The sequence below is a fragment of the Haliotis rufescens genome, unplaced genomic scaffold (genome assembly GCF_023055435.1).
Source record: "Haliotis rufescens isolate VD_foot unplaced genomic scaffold, xgHalRufe1.0.p SCAF_27, whole genome shotgun sequence".
Classification (NCBI taxonomy): Eukaryota; Metazoa; Mollusca; class Gastropoda; order Lepetellida; family Haliotidae; genus Haliotis; species Haliotis rufescens.
Genome location: NW_025963968.1, coordinates 4059136 through 4076021, shown reverse-complemented (window position 1 = coordinate 4076021; position 16886 = coordinate 4059136). Strand labels below are relative to the sequence as shown.

Below are 16886 nucleotides of genomic sequence, written 5' to 3'. Positions count from 1 at the left end.
CGACCTTGATGGGACTCGAACCCATAATCTTCGGCTCCGGAGGCCGACGCCTTATCCATTAGGCCACAAGGCCACCGATGAGTATTCGCTATTTTAAATCTTAAAAAGACTTTACGTAAAATCACCATTTAACTCAAAAAGGGTTATATTCCACTCGATTGAGTTACGATTTTACGCCGCTCCACTAATGTTTCAGATATATAACGACCACGCATTGAAGAACAACCTTTCAGTCATGCAATATTTGAGATATTTAGCGACCACGCAACGCGGCACAAGCCTTCTTTCATGTAATGTTGAAGACAGTCGAAACAATTTGTCACTCATACAAACTTGTAGCGCTGCTGATGTATACACATAGACAAGTCTTCTTTCGTGTAATGATGTAGACAGACGAAACAATTTCTCACTCACACAAATTTGTAGCCCTGCTGATGTATACACATAGACAAGCCTTCTTTCGTGTAATGTTGAAGACAGACAAAATAATTTGTCAGTCACACAAACTTGTAGCGCTGCTGATGTACACACATAGACAAGCCTTCTTTCGTGTAATGTTGAAGACAGACAAAACAATTTGTCAGTCACACAAACTTGTAGCGCTGCTGATGTACACACATAGACAAGTCTTCTTTCGTGTAATGTTGAAGACAGACAAAACAATTTGTCACTCACACAAACTTGTAGCGCTGCTGATGTACACACATAGACAAGTCTTCTTTCGTGTAATGTTGAAGACAGACAAAACAATTTGTCACTCACACAAACTTGTAGCGCTGCTGATGTACACACATAGACAAGTCTTCTTTCGTGTAATGTTGAAGACAGACAAAACAATTTTTCACTCACACAAACTTGTAGCGCTGCTGATGTACACACATAGACAAGCCTTCTTTCGTGTAATGTTGAAGACAGACAAAACAATTTGTCAGTCACACAAACTTGTAGCGCTGCTGATGTACACACATAGACAAGTCTTCTTTCGTGTAATGTTGAAGACAGACAAAACAATTTGTCAGTCACACAAACTTGTAGCGCTGCTGATGTACACACATAGACAAGCCTTCTTTCGTGTAATGTTGAAGACAGACAAAACAATTTGTCACTCACACAAACTTGTAGCGCTGCTGATGTACACACATAGACAAGCCTTCTTTCGTGTAATGTTGAAGACAGACAAAACAATTTGTCACTCACACAAACTTGTAGCGCTGCTGATGTACACACATAGACAAGCCTTCTTTCGTGTAATGTTGAAGACAGACAAAACAATTTGTCAGTCACACAAACTTGTAGCGCTGCTGATGTACACACATAGACAAGCCTTCTTTCGTGTAATGTTGAAGACAGACAAAACAATTTGTCACTCACACAAACTTGTAGCGCTGCTGATGTACACACATAGACAAGTCTTCTTTCGTGTAATGTTGAAGACAGACAAAACAATTTGTCAGTCACACAAACTTGTAGCGCTGCTGATGTACACACATAGACAAGTCTTCTTTCGTGTAATGTTGAAGACAGACAAAACAATTTGTCACTCACACAAACTTGTAGCGCTGCTGATGTACACACATAGACAAGCCTTCTTTCGTGTAATGTTGAAGACAGACAAAACAATTTGTCAGTCACACAAACTTGTAGCGCTGCTGATGTACACACATAGACAAGCCTTCTTTCGTGTAATGTTGAAGACAGACAAAACAATTTGTCACTCACACAAACTTGTAGCGCTGCTGATGTACACACATAGACAAGCCTTCTTTCGTGTAATGTTGAAGACAGACAAAACAATTTGTCACTCACACAAACTTGTAGCGCTGCTGATGTACACACATAGACAAGCCTTCTTTCGTGTAATGTTGAAGACAGACAAAACAATTTGTCACTCACACAAACTTGTAGCGCTGCTGATGTACACACATAGACAAGCCTTCTTTCGTGTAATGTTGAAGACAGACAAAACAATTTGTCACTCACACAAACTTGTAGCGCTGCTGATGTACACACATAGACAAGCCTTCTTTCGTGTAATGTTGAAGACAGACAAAACAATTTGTCACTCACACAAACTTGTAGCGCTGCTGATGTACACACATAGACAAGCCTTCTTTCGTGTAATGTTGAAGACAGACAAAACAATTTGTCACTCACACAAACTTGTAGCGCTGCTGATGTACACACATAGACAAGTCTTCTTTCGTGTAATGTTGAAGACAGACAAAACAATTTGTCAGTCACACAAACTTGTAGCGCTGCTGATGTACACACATAGACAAGTCTTCTTTCGTGTAATGTTGAAGACAGACAAAACAATTTGTCACTCACACAAACTTGTAGCGCTGCTGATGTACACACATAGACAAGCCTTCTTTCGTGTAATGTTGAAGACAGACAAAACAATTTGTCAGTCACACAAACTTGTAGCGCTGCTGATGTACACACATAGACAAGCCTTCTTTCGTGTAATGTTGAAGACAGACAAAACAATTTGTCAGTCACACAAACTTGTAGCGCTGCTGATGTACACACATAGACAAGCCTTCTTTCGTGTAATGTTGAAGACAGACAAAACAATTTGTCAGTCACACAAACTTGTAGCGCTGCTGATGTACACACATAGACAAGTCTTCTTTCGTGTAATGTTGAAGACAGACAAAACAATTTGTCACTCACACAAACTTGTAGCGCTGCTGATGTACACACATAGACAAGCCTTCTTTCGTGTAATGTTGAAGACAGACAAAACAATTTGTCAGTCACACAAACTTGTAGCGCTGCTGATGTACACACATAGACAAGTCTTCTTTCGTGTAATGTTGAAGACAGACAAAACAATTTGTCACTCACACAAACTTGTAGCGCTGCTGATGTACACACATAGACAAGCCTTCTTTCGTGTAATGTTGAAGACAGACAAAACAATTTGTCAGTCACACAAACTTGTAGCGCTGCTGATGTACACACATAGACAAGCCTTCTTTCGTGTAATGTTGAAGACAGACAAAACAATTTGTCACTCACACAAACTTGTAGCGCTGCTGATGTACACACATAGACAAGCCTTCTTTCGTGTAATGTTGAAGACAGACAAAACAATTTGTCACTCACACAAACTTGTAGCGCTGCTGATGTACACACATAGACAAGCCTTCTTTCGTGTAATGTTGAAGACAGACAAAACAATTTGTCAGTCACACAAACTTGTAGCGCTGCTGATGTACACACATAGACAAGCCTTCTTTCGTGTAATGTTGAAGACAGACAAAACAATTTGTCAGTCACACAAACTTGTAGCGCTGCTGATGTACACACATAGACAAGCCTTCTTTCGTGTAATGTTGAAGACAGACAAAACAATTTGTCAGTCACACAAACTTGTAGCGCTGCTGATGTACACACATAGACAAGTCTTGTTCCACGGCATGACCCTGCACAGATGTGGATACGACGGTTGTGTGAATGTTGTTTTGCGCCGCTGTGAGCGACCATCAAGATATATCATTAAATACTCAGCATCTGGGCAAACAACTTATCGATATAAGCAAAGTTCCGCCTCGTCGGGGACGATATCCACCCCATACTCAGAGTCTATACACAAGCATGTGATACTGGGGGACATATTCTGACCCCCACGGAGAACAAGAACAATCAGACAAAGGTCAGACAGATATTTTATTGAAGCGTCGCCACCTGTGAAATGTACACTGTCACGAACCACTCGGTTACAGTCATAACTCGCTTTCGTTAACATTTCTGCATTAAATATTAATATTAATTAACGTTTAACTAATATACTTTAAAATAATATCAGCTTACATATGACAATTAAGTTGAGTTAATCTCTTAAACCATGGAGTAATTGTAACCACAATGGTTTGAGAATTCTTGCAGCAGCTTTTAGGTTTTAGTGGTAAGATTTAAAAACACATTCCTTAATGAGTCTGTGAGAAATAGGTTTCTTCTCACCAGTTCTGCCATATTGTTTGGAGTTGAATCAAAACATACCATGATTAATCATATAATCCTGGCGGCAAAGAGATATATCGAGATATCTTGAATAAAAGTACAAAGTCCATGGGGGGAACCATTCACAAACATCCTGAAGGATATATTCTGGATTAAAATATACATAGCAATAAAGAATAATAACATTCCCAATTTCAACAATAAGTGGCAAGAATTGATGAACAGATTATAATGTTTGAGTATACATCTGGTATAAACAACACCCCATCATGGTGTACATGAACATATATTGCAACTGATCATATTATATGATGTAAACAATGTATAGTGTCACACGCCATGCCTTTTCTGTATATGTTGCTGTAATGAATAAAAGCAGTGAAAAAAATAAACAAAATTTAAATGCAATCCATGTCAACAGCAGGATGGAGCGATGGAACTTTCCCAGGGTAGGAGATTGTGAGTTGAGTATTACTCTGTATCCATTTTCCCAACTGACTACGTTATTGTGGAGATTACAGTTAATGTTCCGCCACTTTAACACTGTCCGAACCTTGCAGATCACCACAGGAACAGCCACAATTGGCATCACACACTGTACCCAAATGGGGAGTCGAACCAGGTTTTCGGCATGACAAGCTTACACTTTAACCACTAGGCTAACCCACAGCAAAAAAAATCCCATACTTTAAGGGTTCTAAAGTAAATTGTAATATGATTATATTACAGAAATATACTCTTAAAACGTAGGGGATCGTGAAATTTAAATGTTTAATGAAGTATTAGAACAAAGATAGGTGTTGACGACAAGCATCCTATGCAAGAACTTTTGTGTCTGTGAAACACGTGCGTAGGGTATCATCCCTGATTTTGACACATTCAAGGAAGGACGTTAAATCTCTGTTGACCATTATGTCTGTCAATCGTATTGATTCTGCCTATCATACAGTTGTGATTTACTTAATTGCATTCACTATTTGTGATCGACCCCGTTCGGGGCGTCCCAGGTCAACGACAAGAGTACAGGATCGATTGATCCGAATCAAGCTCAAACGGCGAATCAAATTGCTGAAAACTTCCATCAGGCGACTGGGGTACGAGTTACGGGTCGGGCGATTTGAAATCGTCTACATGCAGCTCATCTCCATGCTCGACGACCACGTGTTGTGCCGCCCCTTACAAATCGCCATATTGCCAACATTTATCAATGGTGGACACAACGTCAAAACTTGGCTAATCGCCGCTGGTCACGTGTCATGTTTTCAGATGAGACCCGAATCCCTTTGCGCCTCATTGATAGGCGTGGTCGTGTCTAGTGACGTCGAAATAAACGTCAAGTCAATGTCAACCTGAGACATGACAGATTTGGCGGTGGATCGGTTATGGTGTGGGGTGGCATCACTATGACGGACCAAACCCCACTCCATATTGTGCAATGAAGGGTCACTGGACAGTACTGTTGGGACAACATACTGACACCCTTTGTTGTCACGTTTGCAAGGGGTGAAGAAAGACGTTTTGATCAATCGTAAATCGAAAGGTCTTCAGCAACCCATGCTTGCCGTAAAAGGTGACTATGCTTGTCGTATGAGACGACTAACGGGATCGTGTGGTTAGGCTCGCTGACTTGGTTGATGCATGTCGTCGTATGCCAATTGCGTGGATCGATGCTCATGAGATCAGTCACTGGATTGTCTGCTCCAGACTCGATTATTTACAGACCGCCGTCATATAGCTGGTATATTGCTGAGTGCGGGGTTAAAAAACAACCAACCAACCAACCACTACCGGTTGTCATGTGTTCCTAATTTGTTCGTTATTATCATACAAGTATTACAGAAAAATAATATCTCTTACTATTTTGGAAATTGTAAGTTATTTCCGTGTATCCCTACTTTGGAAAGAGTATCATACAATTGTTGACTAATACCGTTGACTGACTTATGTCTGAAATGAACAATGTGCTGTCTGGAATCTTCATTTATTCTTGTGTATGGGGACTAAAGGTTAAATACTTTAGTTGTCTTTTCATTCACTTTATCTAACAAAATATATATACTATAGTATATGTAAATCTGATATATATTCCGACCAGTTGATATACATATATAGACATATCGTACTGCTTATGCAAGATTCCGATGTTCCTGTCATGCTCTCTCCATCCAGTATCGTCGATATACCAAGTTCCCAGAAAAGGGGAACGCTATCGAGGACGAACATCACGTTCTACTTTTATGTCCTTATTACGGAGAAAATATGTTCGTGTGTATTACATTAATGAGTCAAATATTATTTAGAATGTTATTAAAAAATCCAAGTATTGTTAAAGAGTAAAGAAAAGTTAAATATACATTACATGTACAAACATGTACTGTATGTACTTTAGACCTGTGGCCTGGAAGTGCTTGAACAAAGATTGATTGATAAACCTTTTAAACGTTAGAAAGGAGATGGATCTCACAAGTCAGACAATAACATTGTCGCGATCAATAAAGAGCAACTGGTTTCGCGTTGGGACAGCAGCGATCAGTAAAGATCGTCCGGGCGAGACCGGAGCGTCAGTCCTCCTTGAAATAGGTCTTGCCGTGACAAGTTCACAGTTTGGAGCTAACTCCATACAACAAACACGCAAACTGCCTATTCTTCAATAAGGTGAGATTGAACACATACCACGAATATGGTCAATGAAAACTCATTCCGTTATCACAATTCCCCCTTGGGACGCTGGGTCGGAATAGCTCCGTTGTACACCATGCCAGTGTTACCACTGGGTGCCCGACCCGTGGAGATCCGGGGTAGAATAGGTCTTTACCAACCCATTCTTGTCGTAAATGGCGACCATGATTGTCGTGAGCGGCGACTAACGGGGTGGGGTGGTCAGGCTCGTTGACTTGATTGATGCATGTCATCGTATTCAAATTGCGTGGATCGATGCTCATGATGTCAACCACTGGATTCCAGACTCGATAATGTACAGACCGCCGTCATATAGCTGGAATATTGCTAAGTGCGGCGCTAGACAACAAACAAACAAACAAACAACGGGTTTCCAGAACGGAATAGTTTTTTCTTTCCAGAAAAGATCTCAATTATCCCATGCTTAGAAGACGAAAAGTTTATATATATAACAACTTCTTATTAAACAGTGATAGCGACGTTTCAGTATATATCCTTATACCATTGGGCAAGCCAGAAACCTATGATTGTGGGTTCGAATCCCGGTTCGCCCCGATTATTTTTCTATTTTTGTCAGCACCATACCCGTGCTCGTGGGTTTCACTGAATTTGTAAACGTCTGACATTAAGCTGACACACCGCGATATAACTGGAATACTGTTAAAAGCGGCGTTAAACCAAACCCACTCACTCACTCCTTATACCGTTGTCAAGTAAGACTGAATAATGACTACCCCATGCTTGCCGTACGAGCTGACTCAAGGGCGATCAGCTGGCAATAGTGCCTGGTCACTCCTTGCCATGAAACCCTTGTGTCTTAGAACGTTGCTCATGCTGTCAGCCTGGGCTCGTTTCACAAAACAACCTGAGGGTTAAGGTTGGCACACCGAGTTAAGATCGAGCTAAGGTTGCTTTGAGAAACGGGGTCCTGGGCCCACTTGCACAAAGCGATCTTAGCGCTACGACTATTGTAAGCCTATGTTAAAGTATGGGAGTTAAGTAAAGTACGATCATCTTAGCGCTTAGATTGCTTTGTGCAAGTGGGCCCTGGTCCAAATTCATCAGTTTTCGAGTGCCGTCACTAGGGAGTACAGAAGTGGCAGGACTTCGAATATTGCTGCTTGGCGTGTATAAACTATATTCACTCACCGAAGTTTATGAAATCATTACTTACACTGTCTTGACGCGATAGAATATGAAATAATTAATGAATATCCCCAAACTCGCAAACACAAAGTGATAGAGGATTCAGGGAAGTAAGTTAATGATGTTTTATGTTGCACAGGTCAAAGTGGCAACGTCCACTACCTCCGTCACCTTGGGTTTCCTCCCACGCTGTGATGACGTACAGTAATCTAATAACACAGTGTAATGCAAAGCGGCGCACCTAACTCCCTCACACGCGCTAATAGGGGATGTTTCAACGGAAGCAAGCTAAAGCTATATAACTATAAACAAATGTTACGGAAAGGTGTTGGTTATGAAGTTCCTGAGTGAAACTGACAAACAACTTTATTTACAAAAAAGGTCTCGGAACCAGAGCCATTTGAAATATATATGCCTTTCTAAGAAGAAAGTAAATCCTTTTATGATGGATGCATCACTAAAATTCAAAAGCGGCATGACTTTATATTTGGTTGGACTTAAGGTTATGGGTAGAACTATAATGTCATAAGGGCTTCTATTGGTGCGTGTTTACCTTTTCAGAAACATGCTTTACAATGGTCAACATTTGGAATATAACGACTTTATTGCACTTTGTCATGGACCACGCAGTGTAAAGAATATTGTTAATTGATGGCTTTGACAAGATAATTCATTTATGTAGTGTAGAAGTGATCTATACGACGAATACACCTGTTGAAATTGAGACATACTATTAACAACATATATTAAATGTTCATAAGACCACATTTTGAATACGGATGTGAGGTATGGGATGTTTACACTGAAGGACAAAGTTAGAAATTAGAACAAGTACAATTAGAAGCTGCACGCATTGCAACTGGTCTACTTAAATATGCCTTCAGGCATTCGTCATAATATGAAACCGGTTCGGAACCCTAAGTTGAGCGTAGAAGAAACGTAAACTATCCGTTTGAGGAACTCTATTCCGTTATCAGGCCGAAATTCTAAGATTTCTTGTTTTAAAAGTTCTTTACAAAAGCACCACAACGTCACCTGCGCACTTCGGACATAGAAAGAGAAACTATAATATCTTACACCTTAGACAACAGGGCCACCTGTGACCCCCCCCCACCCTCCCCTCCCCACTATGAGAAACTTTCAGCTAGAAAGGAAACTTCGTGGCTTTAGACAAAATATATGTTATACTTCAATCTCAATAAATGTTGACATTGAAAGACGGATAGTTGTGGATGTGTGTTTAAGAATTAGAATGGCAACTCTTTCCTATATCTACACCATCAAATAAATACACTTCCCCGACATTAAGCCCCACTCGCATCAGTGTTGTGTTTTCTTGGTACATCTTTGCCAATGATGAAAAAGGCAATTACATTAAAAGACGCCTCTGGGATGAACGTGTGGATTGAAGATCGCCATTTTATATACCATCGGTAGTATTTCCGTCAGGACACGGAACAACATTCTTTTGTAGAAAGTTTAAACCCGTAATTCCAGACCTGACAATGTTTTTAGATCTTGGAAGAAATAACAAAACTGAGACTTGAGCTGAGGCAATATTGACACTTAGTCGCTCCAAAGAGATGAAGAGCAAATCTCAGTTGATTTAAGAAGATAAACAGAGTCAATAAAATGTGCAAATTGATCTGATTAATTGTCTGAGGAGGTTGTGAATGTTATACTTACATGATGATGGCCGGGGGCCGTCTCGCTATTTTGTTTGTGTTTTTTAATGCAAACATACTCAGAATCTGTAAAAGAACTTTCTTTCGAAGAACATTAGTGTTTTACTGATTCAAAGTTTAATTTTACATGTTTTCACTTCAAGAGACAAGCGACAAGACTTTCTGTGAGAAGGTCTCATGGCAAAGAGCACATACTGAGACAATATGTTTTTTCTGCGCACACTGACAAAATAATTTAATAGATGCTTACCATTCAAATCGGAAAGATTCTTGTCAAGAATATATCAAAATGTTTAATGTAAGCAATAACATTTTCACTTTTCTTCATTTGCAAGGCACTGCCGAGTGGATTACTTCAAGATACCGCGTACAATTGTCTGTTCTATTTCGTTGTGTGGGAAGTAAATAACAATAACAATCTTTTGCCTGGTGGTAAATTCATGTGCCCTTGATCTTGTTTCACCTCTTGACTTGGCCAGTTTTCTTAGCTTCAGATTGTTAGAATGGATTTGCCATACATTTGCAAGTCAACTTAAGAAGTTTCCAAGTTATACATGAAAAGATTAAAATTACTTTTGAAATGAACCCCAAAATACGAAACGATCCGCCATGTTTATCAATTTCGATTGATCAAGGTCGTTGATTGGATCGGTGAGATCAAAGAGTAACTCACGTGCTCCTAAATTCTAGTCTGGCTTGGTATGCAATGATGTCTCGACTGTGTAGACACACGAGGATTATTTCACGAGAACACCCAGTTAAAGGGGTTACCTTATAACAAACATCAAACAACTAATTTGTTTGCAAACTCCACCGCTTGAAGCACCACAAGTAAAAGGAGAACGACATTTCTCATCAATTGAAGCTTGAAGAAAGGGTTGTCGATCGTTGTATGATAAATATTTATATCCCGAACTCGAGAGAGTACTGACAGGTCAGGGAAAATCACCATCACCAAACACCATAACCAAACATCACCACCATCACCAAACATCATCACATCACCAAACATCATCACATTACCAAACATCATCACCACCATCACCATCATCAAACATCATCACCACCACATCACCAAACATCATCACCATCACCATCAGCCCACATCATTTATTTATTTAAGTATTTTGTCACTTTCAATGAAACTTAAGCGTAAAGAGGAAAAAATTCTTACAAACTCCAAATATGTTAAATCTTCAGTTATATAAACAAAAAATGCACCGAAAATAACTGACAACTTCCAACTCAAGTAGTTCCAACTCAAGCTCCATAACTCACCGACGACTGACCTTGACAACATGGCGGACAGAGGATATTCCTTTCGTGTAATTAATTTCCGGCAATGATCGGCTTGGATTCTTCCTGCTTAATATTGACATGTTTATTGTGTATTATATCACTCAACTGGCGGAGGAAACAGATATAACGATGTAATGTCTGGTCATATTGAATTATGGACACCACGCATCCACCATAAACCTCTCCTGGAAAAAAAACTTTACTCATCTCATGACACTCTGTACGGCCTATATTGGTTCAATCTCATTTCAGTGAGTGTTATGCTTGTCTAAGCTTACATAAAGACAGCTAAACTGTCAGAGCATTTGTGTCTGAGTCTGACATGAACGTTTCGGAATATTTAATTTAATTTACGACATCAAAATTCCCATACAGAATAAAGCAGTATGTTGCTTGAGTCGTTTTTCGGCAACGTTCATGGTCCGCCATTTTCCAAAGGCCAAGATGATTATGCAAGGGCGTATTTCAAGCCGCTAACTTGATAGTAAAATAGAAAAATACCCCCCTTAATAAAAACAAACTGGCTTAATACATCAATTGGGAATGTTAAAAATCACGAAAGAATAATTGATGTCTGTAATTCGATTTATGGACATATTCAAAAAATTAAACATGACCTTGACGTCAATCTAAGAATCAATACGGACGAACATGCACGTAAACTTTCAAGGGTGTCGGCCTTGCAAGGGGCGACGCTGACGTACTGGGGACTGACGCGGGCAGTCAGACTGTCAGACTGTCGATGGGCAATCGTGGGAGGCGGAATGTTCTTGAGCTGATGTTGAGAGTAGAGGTCAGTCGTATTGTCCTTCCAATTATCAACATTTCATTGTTTACTGAGACAGTATTGACGGAGTGTCATCTGACCACCTTTTTAATCTCTGCCACGCGTGGGGCGGTAAGACTGCAGCCAGCGGAAACGTCACCGTCAAATGACCATTGGACACTGACCTTTCATAGATCAGGGATCATCAGTCATTCTGTTGTCGTTCTCATATGAGATCCTGGTCAACAGTCCTTGTACTATTTTGTCTTTTAGTTTCTGTATTTCTGGTGTTGAAATATCCCTGGAATATTGCTTAAAGTGGCGTAAAACCATACTCACTCACTTTCTGTTTATTTAATGACTCCAAGGCATCGTGTGAATAGACGGCCCGGGTGGTCGCCTCAGTTTGCAGGGTCACGCCAGGATCTGCTGAGTCCCGAAGATTTTGTTTGCTTTTGTTAATAAAAGTTATCACATTATTCATATTAAACAGCTCTGGTACTAAAGACTGGAACGTGCCTTCGTTCAACAGAGGGCATTGTTTTACTATAGCTGAGTACAGACTCGTAAACCAAAAGCATATGTTCCACTATTGGTTTGATATTGAACAGATCATCATTGGGTGGTAAATACACTGTGTTGTACCAGCCACATCCACGTCATGTAAGTTCTACTATGTTGATTTATCTTTAAGGTGGATATACCAACCCTTGAGCAGAACGTATGTAGAGTTGTGTTTGAAGAGTGGGTGAGTTACTGAGTGAGTGAGTGAGTATGGTTTTACGCCGCTTTTAGCTATATTCTAGCAATATCACGACGGGGGACACCGGAAATGGGCTTCACACATTGTACCCATGTAAGGAATCGAACCCGGGTCTTCGGCGTGACGAGCGAACGCTTTTATGTTTGTTTGTTTGTTGTTTACGCCGCACTCAGCAATATTCCAGCTATATGACGGCGGTCTGTAAGTAATCGAGTCTGGACCAGACAATCCAGTGATTGACATTTTGAGCACCAATCCACGCAATTAGGATACAATGACCTGCATCAACCAAGTCAGCGAGCCTGACCACCCGATCCCGTTAGTCGCCTCTTACGACAAGCATAGTCGCATCGGTTTGTGAAGACCTGTTCTACTCCGCTTCTTCACGGATCGAGTCGAGGATATGTCATGATGACACTGGGACATTTTAACAACGGGGTTCCATCTGGTGTATGTGGTCCTTGTGGTCAGGATGAAGATCAGTTAAATCCACAACGCCCATTTTTTAAATCTCACCAACGGCTTTCTGCTGTATAAAGACTCATCACTAAGCAGGTATAATAGCGGAATAAATGACGATAACCGTTTGATTCCATACATATTTACAATATACTGATTCCTGTATCCTAAAAGGAGTATTTTCGGAATCATAATTGAGTTTGACATTAACGCCACATACCTTGAATCGTAACAAGAGGATTTTTTACAAGACCTAAACACATTGAGATCTCACTGAAGACAAATTAGAAATCGGTTACATCTGAAGGATATTTCGTGTTCGCAAAGAATCATTTCCGCAATGAATACGTGGACATAATCTTCAACAAATTGCAATTTAATGTTGCACTGAGCGAAATTATTTGTTAATCAATAAAGGTACTTTACGGACCTAGTTCATCCAAGTCCTCCACAAAGTGATAAAGACGCCATGTTGGATCTACAATACAAATTATTATAGGTGTAGTATCTACTTATGATGGCGCTGACAGCTCTCTTCGTCTCACACAAACACTAATCACCCCTTTCATCTCATTTCCTCATTTTACACTAAACTGGGCACCAAACCCAGATCCAGTCGGGAATCACCCTCTTGTAGGTTTGTTTGCCGTTACCGCCAGGGACATTTCTCTAATTGAACAATTATGTGCAAAGGTGTCAGTAAGTAAGTGTTCGGTGATTGTAAATTTGTGACCTCTTGTCGTATCACCTCTCATCTGTGAAATCCCTCCGCGTTATCGGGAACTAGTTCTGAAGCTTTCAGGAGGTCATTGGTCAGTGGGAACTAGGTTTATGGTGATGAAATGTGTGCTTCCGCACTAATAATGCTCGAAGGCAATACAGAGGTCCGAGAGAGGCTATCTTTCTCCATCTAAGATGCAAATATAATCATATTTGGAGGATGAATTAATGCTTAATGTTCGGAACGTTTCTATGAGAATACATATAATGCGAACCGAAAAAAAAGCTTGAAATTGAACCAGTTTGCGATTTTGTAACACGTAAAAGTGACAAGCTCGTAAATTAGTTTGACTTGTCACTCCTGAATTGGTCTTTCCCATGTGCATATTTAAATAAAAACCAGGTTTGATGTCCCAACACTTTGACAATGAGGCTACAACCCAGTAACAATACATGATTGTTAATGACATTATTTTCAATTAAAAATTATAACTATGAAATAATAAATTAATTTGATAATTATCAATTTAATTTGAAACTAACTTTTTACAAACACCGGGTATCATCACTTTTGATTCATGAACACATGTTTATGATGTACAATGTATTTGGAATCGTAAAATGGACTCTCTGATGATTGGAATAGTTTGGGCGCTTTTATATATTAAAAATTCTCATTGTGTAGTGGAACAATGTTGTATTATCGCACACATGGTAGTGGTTTACATAATGAGATTGTGGAAAGGACATCGAGTGAGTGAGTGACTATGGTTTTACGCCGCTTTTAGCAATATTCAAATAATATCACGGCGGGGGACACCAAAAATGGGCATCACATATTGTACTCATGAGGGGAATCAAACCCGGGTCTTTGGCTTGAGGAGCAAAAGCGTTAACATTTTGACTACCCCACCACCCAACAGGATATCGAAAAATTTATGGAATTAGACAGAAAAGATTTGGAAGTGTCACAAACCGAGTAAAACGAGTGTCTTTAACAGTCAAGTGAAGTCTACTGTTTGTCTGTATTCTTTCATTAGATGTAAGCTTGTTCTGTAAACAGCTCATTTTCAGGTGAAACGACCAATATGGCATAGAGGAAATGCGTTTAATGAGTACATGTATTATAAAATCGTAAAATAGTGCCACACGAAGGCTGTGCTTACCACCGATTGGGTGGCACAATGCTTACATCCGGTGGGGCAGGATTCACCTGGTATCATCACTATGTGATAGTGAGTCATAAACACATGCCTATGATATGGTGCACTGTACGATTCCCACGATGTGTAAGCATGACTTTATGAATCACTATCAAATAGTAAGGATGTTACAGCTGGATAGAGCCGAGAAAAACACGACCTGCTGTGGGGTTGGGAATCCGTTTATTTGTACCAGACGTAGAAGTATATTTATAACCTGTAAACATATATAGTAATTATGAAGTATATGAACATCACGTTACAGTTCACAGCGGTATCACAGATTCGAGAAAATACGGGAGATAACAGAGACACACTTGTTACATTTAACATTAAAATAAAACAATTATGACAAACAATATTCCCTTTCAGTTATTTCACTCACATAATGATACTTGGTATATAGTAGATTCCAACACAGGGCATATATACTCCACATGATAATGTAATTTACATCTTAATATTTCTTAGGGGCGGTCGGGAAGCCTAGTGGTTAAAGTGTTCGTTCGTCACGCCGAAGACCCGGGTTAGATTCCCGACATGGGTACAATGTGTGATGTCCATTTCTGGTGTCCTCCGCCGTGATATTGCTGGAATATTGCTAAAAGCGGCGTAAAACCATACTCACTCACTCACTAATATTTCATATTCAAAATTAGCTCACCCGTCTATGACAAAGCCACTCCTTCGTCTCTGTTAGACGGCAAACTGATTCCCTATACCTAAATGAAAAGTGGCAACACACATACACAGTTTCAACATGCGCTTATAACAGGTACACGTCACTAATAACCCACCACTCCTCACACTCTCAGAACCTGTTACCACAGCGCATACCACCTGCACACTTGATACTGGCAATGAATGTAATATTTATTAAGGTCTTAATTAAAACACTAACTTTTTTAACTATGCAACCTGAACAAGTTTATGAAAACAGTGACACGTTTACATCTAGAAAATGCTAACATCGAAATTAGTTAAATAGATGTTTTAGTCCAGACATTTAGTTTATGTACAATACTAACCATTCTAAGACCTAATAACATCAGACCTTTTTACAAAAAAAATATAGAAACTAACCTGGTGACGACTCTTGTGTTCAGCCTCCCATGTTCAGCTCCCATAATGCAGCAGAAGCTGTACGAAACCACGAGGTACAATTTCATTAAAGCAGACGATCAAATCAGCCAATCAAAATCCTCAATATTATCACTTAGATTCCCACTGACATGAAATGCACGTGCGATGCATATTCATTCACCTGGCCTAGACAAAGAACAATCAAAGAGAATACCATGAATAATACTGTTGCCTACAAAACTGAATAACACGAACAAGAATACCAAGTGCGAATTCTATCCCACCGGTGGCACCTGTCACGAATAAGTTCAGATGCAAGTCAAGTACACACCTAAAAGATACCCCACTCGAACCTATGGTACAAGTCAAAGTAAGGAATTGCCGACCTACTGACTAATCAAAAGCTATCTACTACACCGCGGCTTTCGTTTCATAAATAACGATGAATAATCAACCTGTTACATGTGAAACAGGGATTAAAACAAATTACATTTAGATAAAAAAAAATTAAACTCATGATTCAATTTTTCAGGTCAGTGGTTTGTGAAATGATCATTTTGTGAACTAATTATAAAAATCGGTTTCCAATTTCATCAATTATTTCCAAGAGCATGTATTATCAGAAAATACTCGTTGACTTGGTGCTATCCAACACTGTAAAATATTGTTGTGATGTATTACACTTGTTGTGATGTATTACAAAGGGTAATATCGACACAAATGTTATTTTGTCATTGTCGAGAAATATGAAACTGGGTAAAGTGTACATGTGGCTTAAAGGTATGGTACATGTAGAATTACAACAACGATTACGGACGTATGGATACATCTTCAGTACCAGGACAATGGGTGAACACAAAGACTCTTCAGCATAGAGTAAACTTTAAACAAGAGTCTGCACTTTTTTGTTATCGATATACGCACTCCCTAAACATATCAACAAAGGGATTGCTTATGTTAACAAACACTTCCAGAACATTCCATCACTCTTCACTTATTTGCTCTGTGTATCAATATGTTTCGGCGATTAATATCAAAGATCTATTATACTTGGATTCGAACTACGAACACACTGAAAACCAGACAGAAACATTTGCCTACATGTTAGATAGGAA

At 39.5% G+C, this 16886-nt stretch overlaps 1 non-coding gene across 1 annotated transcript; it reads right to left on the bottom strand.

Moving 5' to 3' along the window:
- Positions 1–73, bottom strand: Trnar-ccg. The gene has a single exon. It is a non-coding gene; the product is annotated as a tRNA-Arg (tRNA).
- Between the last annotated feature and the right edge of the window lie 16813 nt (positions 74–16886).